The following is a 10305-nucleotide window of genomic DNA, read 5'->3' on the forward strand; positions in this document are numbered from 1 at the left end:
TTGCTTTAAGTGCAAAGTCTTTAATAAATTTTCTGAAATAACTGGCTAACCCAAGAAATCTTTGTAATTCCGCTACATTTTGTGGTTTGTTGAATTTACATATTGCTTCTGTGTGTCGTGTGCTCAAAGTAATGCCACTACCCGAAATCATATAACCAAGAAATTCAATGTGATTCTTTAAAAATTGACATTTATTAATGTTCAGTTCAAACCGGTATTTTTTTAAAATAATTAACACTTCTTTTAATACTGTTAAATTTTCCTCCACTGATTCAGAAGGGATCAAAATATCATCAATGTATACAAGAATTTTATCCTGCCGAATCAACGGGCTTAGAATTTGAATAAGGCGCCTTTGAAATTCCGCAGGAGATTCTGAATAACCAAATGGTAATTTTGTAAACTCGAATTGACCGTCGGGAGCAAAAGAAAAATATTTAGTACTATTCGGATGAACATTGATTTGATAAAAACTGTCTTTAAGATCAATTAATGTAAAAACGGTTTTATTTCCTAAACGCGTTAAGCATTCTTCAATTACTGGAAATGGAAATTTCTGTTTTTCAACTCGACTATTTAATGGTCGTAAATCCACACATAATCTTATCTGACCATTTCTTTTCCTTACTGGTATTACTCTGGCACAATAAGGTGACACACTGGGCTTTATTATACCACGATTCAATAAATCATCAGTAATATTGCGTATTTGCTGCCTTTCCCCATACGCAAATTTACGTGGAGCATACGCGTAGACTGAAGGATCTTTCAAATGAACCTCTACCATATAATCATCGTTAACTGGTAAAATCTTTTGTATTTGAATTTCTCGAAATATTTCTTTTAATCTTTCTTTGTGACTCGCTTCAAAATCTATTGAAATGTTTTCGACTTTCTCCTCTAGATCGTCCTTCGCTTCATGATCGCAAACATAGCAAGAAGGTAATACGGAAAACAACTTAATCCGCTCGACCTCGTCCTGACATGACGGTGAATAAACAAAGGTAAACTTGTGTTTCTTGAAAAAGTCACGACCTATGATAACACAGGCCCACAAAAAAAAAAAAAGTTTTCAGTACTTTTGACCAGACATACTTTTTCTTTCGTATTTTTTAACGCTGAATCCGAATCTGCAATAAAAATATAGCCTTCTCCTGCATATTTTTAATTTTCCTTAGAAAAACCCCATTTTTTACGTTTTTTTCGTGGTTTTTTAAAATTAAAAAAAATGGAAGAAAGATACGATTAATTTGACTTAAGAATTGAATTCTACGGTAAAAAATACATCAAAAACCATGTCTTGAATATTTTTTTAATGAGATTTCAACCCCTCATACGGCGTTGAAAAGGCTAAAGAACCAGAAAAAGCCAACATTCATTCCAAATTTGATTAAAACGCGATTAAAATTTGATTCTACAACTTTGAAAGAGTTTATAGGCATTATAAATACTACTCTGGGGATTTTTGAGGTCGCTAATCATGAATTTGATGTCAGATTTTTTAAAAGACCACTCCCAGGAGACGTTAGTGGATAGCATACGGGATAAATTAATTGGTTTTTGATTAGTACTATTGATTAGTACTATTAGTACTATTAGTACTATTATTGATTAGTACTATTGATTAGTACTACTATTGAGTACTAATACTTATTTGAGATATCATAATACGTCTCGAATACAAGTGACAATTGTGATTGGGCTTCTTTCACCCCAACTTGAGCTTCAGATTAAACTAACACTTTATGTTTAAGATGGCAAAGATCTATTCTTATCGGTTATGCTGATAAAAATCGAGCAGAAGAATATTTAGATTTACTTAAAACTTATTTTTCAAATAAAGAATTGTATTCGGTAAAACATATTTCAGAAAGAGAGAGAGAGAGAGAGAGAGAGGGGGGGGGAGAAAGAGAGAGAGAAAGCGTTGACACCTAGTATCCGTCACCTCGCCACTGAAATTCAGATTTGTTAGCAAGTATTGCATTATCTCAATTACAGTATCATTAAAAGTATGAGACACTTTCTTGAAATTAGCTGAAAATACTATACCGGGGTTTATTAGCGTCGCTGATCATGAATTTCAAATCCAATTCACAATTAACAGTCCAAATAAACCTTGTTTTCATGAACCATGTTATGGAAAACCGCCAAAATAGTATTTGAAACATCGATTTTCAGAAAAACCAATTAATTTATCCCGTATGCTATCCACTAACGTCTCCTGGGAGTGGTCTTTTAAAAAATCTGACATCAAATTCATGATCAGCGACCTCAAAAATCCCCAGAGTAGTATTTATAATGCCTATAAACTCTTTCAAAGTTGTAGAATCAAATTTTAATCGCGTTTTAATCAAATTTGGAATGAATGTTGGCTTTTTCTGGTTCTTTAGCCTTTTCAACGCCGTATGAGGGGTTGAAATCTCATTAAAAAAATATTCAAGACATGGTTTTTGATGTATTTTTTACCGTAGAATTCAATTCTGAAGTCAAATTAATCGTATCTTTCTTCCATTTTTTTTTAATTTTAAAAAACCACGAAAAAAACGTAAAAAATGGGGTTTTTCTAAGGAAAGTTAAAAATATGCAGGAGAAGGCTATATTTTTATTGCAGATTCGGATTCAGCGTCAAAAAATACGAAAGAAAAAGTATGTCTGGTCAAAAGTACTGAAAACTTTTTTTTTTGTGGGCCTGTGTAATTGCTTCTAGACTATTCCGCAAAATACAAAATTCAATTTTAATCTTAACCTTTTGTAACGGATCGAATTTTAACTCGATTTCCGCGACGCCGACTATATCTAACGGACCTCCGCTAATATTACCTAATCTACGACTCGATTTCATTAATTTTAAATTACCTGAATTGACAAACTTATTATAAATATTTAAACGCAAAAAGAGAGACGGGACTGCCCGTGTCTATGAGAGCAGACAACTCACATATTGTTCCGTTGATTTCGATTACAGATACCCTGGCATCGTCGTCATCGATCTCGTTTTCGAAGTCCTTGATGGTGGCAACTGACTGTAGCGTAGCTGGAGCTTCCTTTTCCTCTGCTACCACTGCAACTGCCTGCTGCTCCTTTCCTGGATGAACACCTTTCGTTTCCTTCTTCTTAGCTTCTGGGCAATCATATTGACGATGACCTTTTGCCTTGCAGAAAAAGCAAGTGATTTTACTGCGACACTCCAGGTGTGTGTGGCTTTTTTTACTGCAATTACGACAGGTATCGTCTTTCGCCACTGAACGTTTTGAAGTAACTTGATGTTGTTTTCTTTCTAGATCCGGTAAGCCTTCTGTGATGTGCCTCATCTCGTCTAGAAAGGATTCCACTGAACTGGCTTTAATTGATAGTGCTGTGCAACGCACTGAATTATGTGTAATTCCACCAGTTAATAAATTTATCATCGACAACTGGCAAGTTTAAATTATTCATTAATGCCAACTTGTCTGTTGCGTAGTGGTCAAATGTTTCTTTTGACGGGTACCACTTCCTGGCTTCTATTTTTTGCATTGCCTTGAAGAATGGTATTCTCCGTTCGAACATTTTAGTCAGACCATTTCGAAGAGCGATCCAAGTTTCGATCACCTCTCCGGATTGCACATCATACCACTTTCTTGCATTATTAGTTAGCCGGTTGGATGCGGCCAATAACGTTGCTGCATCCGTCGCACCGTGTATTAGCGCAACTTTATCAATTCTTCTTGTCCATGTAACGACATTCTCATCTTCCGATCCACCGAATTTTGGAATTTGAGCTGCAAGCTACTTAATTGGGCATCCTGCTGCACCGCCATCGAGCAACCTTGGTGCTGGAGACGGCCTTGTGGACGGTGTCTCCGTCGACGACCTGAGCACCATATCGCCTGAACGTACGACCGGCCTCGTTTCCTATTGGCTTGACCCCGCCGTTTCATCCCGACGAGCCGCCGTTAAAGATTCAACCAACCTTGTAAACTGTTGGAGCATTTCCTGTTGCTGAGCGTGAATATCCATTGTCACTGCGGACAACGCTTGCCGTAACCGGGAAGCCGTTATTGGGGCGTCTTCCGCAAGGTCTTCGGACCCCCTCACGACCCCCGTCTGTGGAGTCACTTCTCCACGAGATCCTCCGAGAAGATCTCCCACAGGACCATGACTCTCTAGATGAGTGATGATACTGTCGACTAGGTCCTTTCGACCTCCAGAAGAGCTGAGACGATATCGCCGGGCCTCTTCTCTTAACTGTTGCACTGTCATGGCTTCCAATATTTCATGATTCATTTCGCGAATATTTTTTAACACTCGACACTTTCGACTAATCGACTTCGACTTAGTATACGGAAAAATTGATTTAACCGTCTCGACTGACTCTCTACTCCGGAATATTGCTCCGGTTTATTACTCCGAATTCTTATTATGGAGCACGTGGCACCGACGTGGCACGAACAAAGGATCTATGGCGTGCGAAATATCTCGAATGCACGAAGGATCTTTATCCCGCTTCTGAGGTGGCTGTAAGGCTTTTTTCTTTACTGAGAGGATATGTATCAGGGTGGAATATATAAATGGATGTAAAATGAGTAACTCGGTATTAGACCTTACACGATTCACTGTCTCTTTATTAGAAAACTCGTAAATGACTCGACTGAATATTAACACGTGTGTTCTCAACGACGCTTGGAGTGAGAGTGCTCCGTCCGGTTTCTCTACGGAACTTGATTCTGATCTCGAAGGATCTCGAACGATTAGGAGGTGACGTAACTTCCGATAAGTCAGCGCCATTGGAGAGCGCTGCGCTCTCAGTATCGCTAGAGACCCTCTAATCAGAGTCACGAAATAACGTCCCCAATTCTGATTGGTGCCGCCATGTTTTTACTAAATAGTTTAAAATTACAAACATGCTTGGTTGTTCCGCATTAAATTGTAAAAATTCAACTGAAAAAGGATATGTAATGAAAGTTTTTCCACGCGATAAAGAACGAAGAGCAAAATGGGCAGCAAATGTGAGACAAAAAAATTGGAATCCAACCAACACTTCATTTCTCTGCGAGGTTATTTTTTGACGTTAATCATTTTATCTAAGTTATTTGAATAAAATAATGTATACTTATTTATTTTAATGTACACTTAATTATAAATTATATATATATTTTATTTTTTATATCATATAGGTACATTTTGCATCGACAATGTGGGAAAAAACCACAGTTGATGGTCGTCGAAAACTAAAACATAATGCAATACCAACAATTTTTGGATTTTATTTAAAGAAACAGGATGAAAAAAATGAAAAGTACGCAAAACAACTCGATTTATTACAATTTACAATGTACAATTTACAAATATGATAATTTATTCTTATTAGGATTATTTTTTCCTAAAGCAATGATAATGATCTCAATCAATGTAAAATCGACAAAACTCATCAATTATCTAAATCTGAATCTACACTTGGAATAATTGAAAAATCCCAAATTAAAGAAATTAATCTCAATACAAGCAGCATTAATGATAATAATATAATTATTATGGAAAATAATTCTGATCAGTCATCTGAAATACGAACAACAGTAATGATTTCATTATATAATTTTTTGTATAAATAATATTTTTTATTGTGTTTGTATAATAAAATTTTATATATTTTATGTATATTTTATATGTATTTTATGAATTTTATGCATTTTTTGAATTTTATGTATTATATATTTTATGTATTTTATGTATATTGTATTTTAGATATTTTATTGTATTTTATGAATTTTTTATTATATTTGTATAATACAATTTTATATATTTTATGTATATTTTATATATTTTATGAATTATATATTTTATGTATTGTATTTTATATTGTATTATGTATTGTATATTGTATTTTACATATTCTATTTATTTTATTTATTTATGTTATGTTTTATTTTACACGCTTATTTTACATAGGAAAGACAAGATTTACCCTCAACAAGTTATAGTCAAGAGGAATTTATAAAGAAGGATAGGCAAGTAACAGTATCATCACAAAAGTGCGGAAGAAATAGATTAGCTAAATTAACAGAAAAAATCGAAGTATTAAGAAAGAAATTAAAGAAATCAAGAGATTCTTTTAGAAAATTAAAAAAAGAAAGTGACAACAATTTATATAAAACTCGACTAAAACAAATCTTCACATAAAATCAAATTCATGCTTTATTAACAAAGTCTAGAAGACCACGACATTGGTCTAACGAAACAATTGTAAAAGCACTACAACTTAAATTTGCTTGTGGTGAACGTGGTTACGAGGAATTAATAAAGCAAAATATACCATTACCAAATATTCGAACACTTCAAAACAGGTTACAAGGATTAAAGTTTTCAAGTGGAATATCTGATGAAATTTTTGAATTCCTGAAGATTAAAGTGTCGCACTTTGAAAACGAAAGGGATAAAGAATGTTCTCTTATTATGGACGAGATGAGTATTACATCAGGGCAAAAGTATGATACAACAACACATTCTTTTATAGAAAATGTTACATTGCCGAATCATACAGGTACTGCTACACATGGCTTAGTGTTTATGTTAGCTGGTTTAGCTTCTAGATGGAAACAAGTTGTTGGCTATTATTTTACAGGAGATGGTTTTGATGGAGCTGTTTTAAAACCAATTATTTTACAGATTATTAATAAAGCTGAATCAATCCATCTCCATGTAAATAATATTACATCAAACATGGGGCCCACCAATATTGCATTTTGGCGAGAAATTGGTATAACAGCGGGACGGTATTCACAAACAGTGAATAAAATTCAGCATCCATGTGATCCTAAACGACAATTATACATTATAGCTGATGCATCCCATCTTCTTAAAAATTTAAAAGCTTGTATATTAAATAATAAATTTATTACAATTCCACCTGTACTACAGGAAAAATATAAATTACCCACAAATATAGCTCATTCCGATCACCTTATCCAATTACTTATGCAGCAGAAAGATTTAGATTTTTTGTTAACGCCAAAATTATGTAAATCTGATATAGACTGTGGCAATCAGTTTTCAAAAATGCGTGTAAATATAGCAAAAAATGTTTTAAGTACAGATGTTAGTAGTGCCTTAAAATTTTTAGCTGATGAGAATAATTCTCCTCAGTATATTGCAACAGCCTGGTTTATAAAGACAATAGCTAAATGGTTTACATTAATGACTTCGAGACATTGTTCTGTAGCTTTAGGAAAATTACACGTAGATAACTTCAATGAAAGTGTTTCTTTCTTACATGAATGTATTGATCTTTTCCAAAACTTAATAGTTGGTAAAAAAGGGCAATTCAAACCAATGCAAAAAGGAATAATAATTACCACTACATCCATTTTAGAGCTTGCTAATTATCTGTTAGAAGAAAAATCATTTCAATTTGTTTTTACTAGTCGTTTTATCCAAGACTGTGTGGAAAATCTATTTTCAGTTATGAGAACCAAGAATCCTGTTCCTAATGTATTACAATTTAAAAATAATTTAAAACTGATTTCTACTTCTTTATATATACGGCATGTATCACAAAGCAACTATGAAGAGGATGACGGAAATTATTTAACTGGTTTTTTAGATATTATTGCTTCAAAAAAGAAAGAAACACTTTTAGATAATAATGTAAATATTGATGAATTAAATATTAATATTGAAGAAATTCCTATTTTTAATGATATAGAAATGAATATTTTATATAATATAGCTGGTTATATAATCCATAGTTTACAAAAAACTAATATATTATGCAAAAGATGTATTCATTGAATTTATAATATTAAGAGAGAAACACTTAATTATGCCAAATTTGTACGAATACGTTGTTACAATAAAAATGCGTTATTTTATGTTAACAGAATAACATTTAACATGTTTCTACAAATGGAACATATATTCCGAGAATTTAAAAAAAAAATAACATTTACACAAACAAAAAATATTAAAACACAATTAGAAAAATTATTTACTCATTATATAAAATGCAGTTTTATACCTGATTGCCACAACTTAAAAAAGAAAATATTTAATAAATACGCTGTATTTAGATGTAAAATTGCATGTAAAAAACACAAAGAAAAAAAGAAACATTTTGATAGTAAAACTATGGCAATGTATATTTAAAACGAAAATAAAAGTTTATTTTTCATTCATGTCATTTGTTTATTATTTATTTCAAATACTATTCAAATTAAATTTATTTCCTTCCATAAATATTTCCGGTTTTAGTAAAAACATGGCGTTGCCGATCCAACCTTATTGACGTTATTTCGTGACTCTGATTAGAGGGTCTCTAAGTATCGCACGCATTGCGTCCACGCACATGCTGTGAGGTGCTGACCTCTTACAGAATATATATATATATATATATATATATATATACACATATATATAATATGATAATAAAAATTTTGATTATATATTTAACTACATTTATCCGATTGATACCGTGTTTGATGTTATTTTAATCGCAAAATTTTCATTATTCCATTAAAATTACTTGCATACCTTTATAAATATATCTTAAAATAATTAACTTATTTATTTGTCACAATTTGTCATCGGCCGCTTGCCAGCGGCAGATTTGATAATGAGATGAGCATGACAGTATATGAGTACGTAAGAGCGAGTGAAACAATAACAGAAGCGAGCGAGATAGTAATAGGAGCAAGCGAGATAGTAATAGGAGCGAGCGAGAAAGAAATAGTATGCCAGGCTGCAAGAAAGACTTGATTTCCGACTCTTCGTTGCTCGTGCTATTGCTATCTCGCTCGCTCTTATTGCCATTTCGCTCTCTTATTACCTTCTCGCTTGCTCACATAACTCCCGTATACGCTACACACACACACACACACACACACACACACACACACACACACACACACACACACACACACACGCACGCACGCACGCACGCACGCGCACACGCGCACACACACGCGCACACACACACACACACACACACACACACACACACACACACATATATATATAACTTTGCTCACTTGAAATATCTACGCTATTTTTACAGATATGAAGAAATTGTAATTACGAAAATTCTACGATTAAAAGGACCATGATATGCTAGTAATATTGTTTTCGTAAGTAGAAGCGTTTCAAAGATTTCAAGATTATCTTCATATTTTTTAATGGAACCCTCCTAATTTTTTAATATAAATCGATTCCTCGCAATATTCCGTGTAAAAAGTTATAAAGATAGGATAGTCAAAAATTGAGTAGTTAACGAGATATTTGATTCTTTAAGTTGACATAATTTTATATAAATTATAAAATATCTGATAAAATGTTCATTTTTCGATTATTTTACTTTAATAATTTTATGCATAGAATAATAAGAGGAATCAGTTAATGTAAAGAAAACGAAAATATGATTGTTCTTAAGAAAAAATATGTCGCTGCTCATTGCAAATTCATATATAAGAAAAAAAAAAAATATATATATATATATATATATATATATAGAGAGAGAGAGAGAGAGAGAGAGAGAGAGAGGGAGAAAGAGAGGATATCAAATTCGTCATTTCTCATTTATATTACAATTATTTCTCAATGAACATAATGCTGTTCACACAGATGTTCCACTTCATTGTCCAGTACGTTGGCTTAGTGCTGCAAAATGTTTGGAAATATTTTTTGCAATAAGAAAAGAGATCTTCCTTTTCTTGCAAGAAATGAACAATCAAAAATTTCAAGAATATATATTTCTTTTAGAGGATATCACATTTCTTTGCGAACTTGGATTTATTACTGACATGACTAATCAACTTAGGCTTCTCAATTTAAAGCTGCAAAAGACTAATCAAAATATTTCCCAATTAGTTAGTCATGTTGATTCTTTCCGAAGAAAATTACAGTTATTCAAATCTCATTTAAATAACGATATTTTTCATTTTTTCCCTTTTTGCCAGATTCTTCTCGAAGAATACGGTAGTAGCTGTAATTTCAAAAAATATATTCATTTCGTAGATTGTCTTATAGAAGAATTCGATACGCGTTTTACCTGTTTCGAAAAACTTAGAAATGAGAATTCTTTTCGAGAATCCTCTTACAGCGTCAATCGAAGAACAGCATCTTGATTTACAAGATGAATTATGTGATTTACAAAGTGATATTTCTCTGAAAACGGTTAAAGAAACTGGTGCTGAATTTTATAAAATTTTATCAAAATCATCCTATCCCAAGCTTCGCGATTTCGGACTTCGAATTTATTCTATATTCGGATCCACATATTTGTGCGAGACTTTATTTTCAAAAATGAAGTTTATAAAGAATGAGAAACGTTCTTCTTTA

At 32.7% G+C, this 10305-nt stretch overlaps 1 pseudogene; it reads left to right on the forward strand.

Annotated features, from left to right (window-relative positions):
• The first annotated feature begins 4880 nt into the window (after positions 1 to 4880).
• Positions 4881 to 9622, forward strand: LOC145977238 (uncharacterized; annotated as a pseudogene).
• The last annotated feature ends 683 nt before the right edge of the window (positions 9623 to 10305 follow it).

This window comes from Camponotus vicinus, unplaced genomic scaffold (genome assembly GCF_025532165.1).
Source record: "Camponotus vicinus isolate PSW18456_S1 unplaced genomic scaffold, iyCamVici1.0 SCAF_9, whole genome shotgun sequence".
In the NCBI taxonomy this organism is placed as follows: domain Eukaryota; kingdom Metazoa; phylum Arthropoda; class Insecta; order Hymenoptera; family Formicidae; genus Camponotus; species Camponotus vicinus.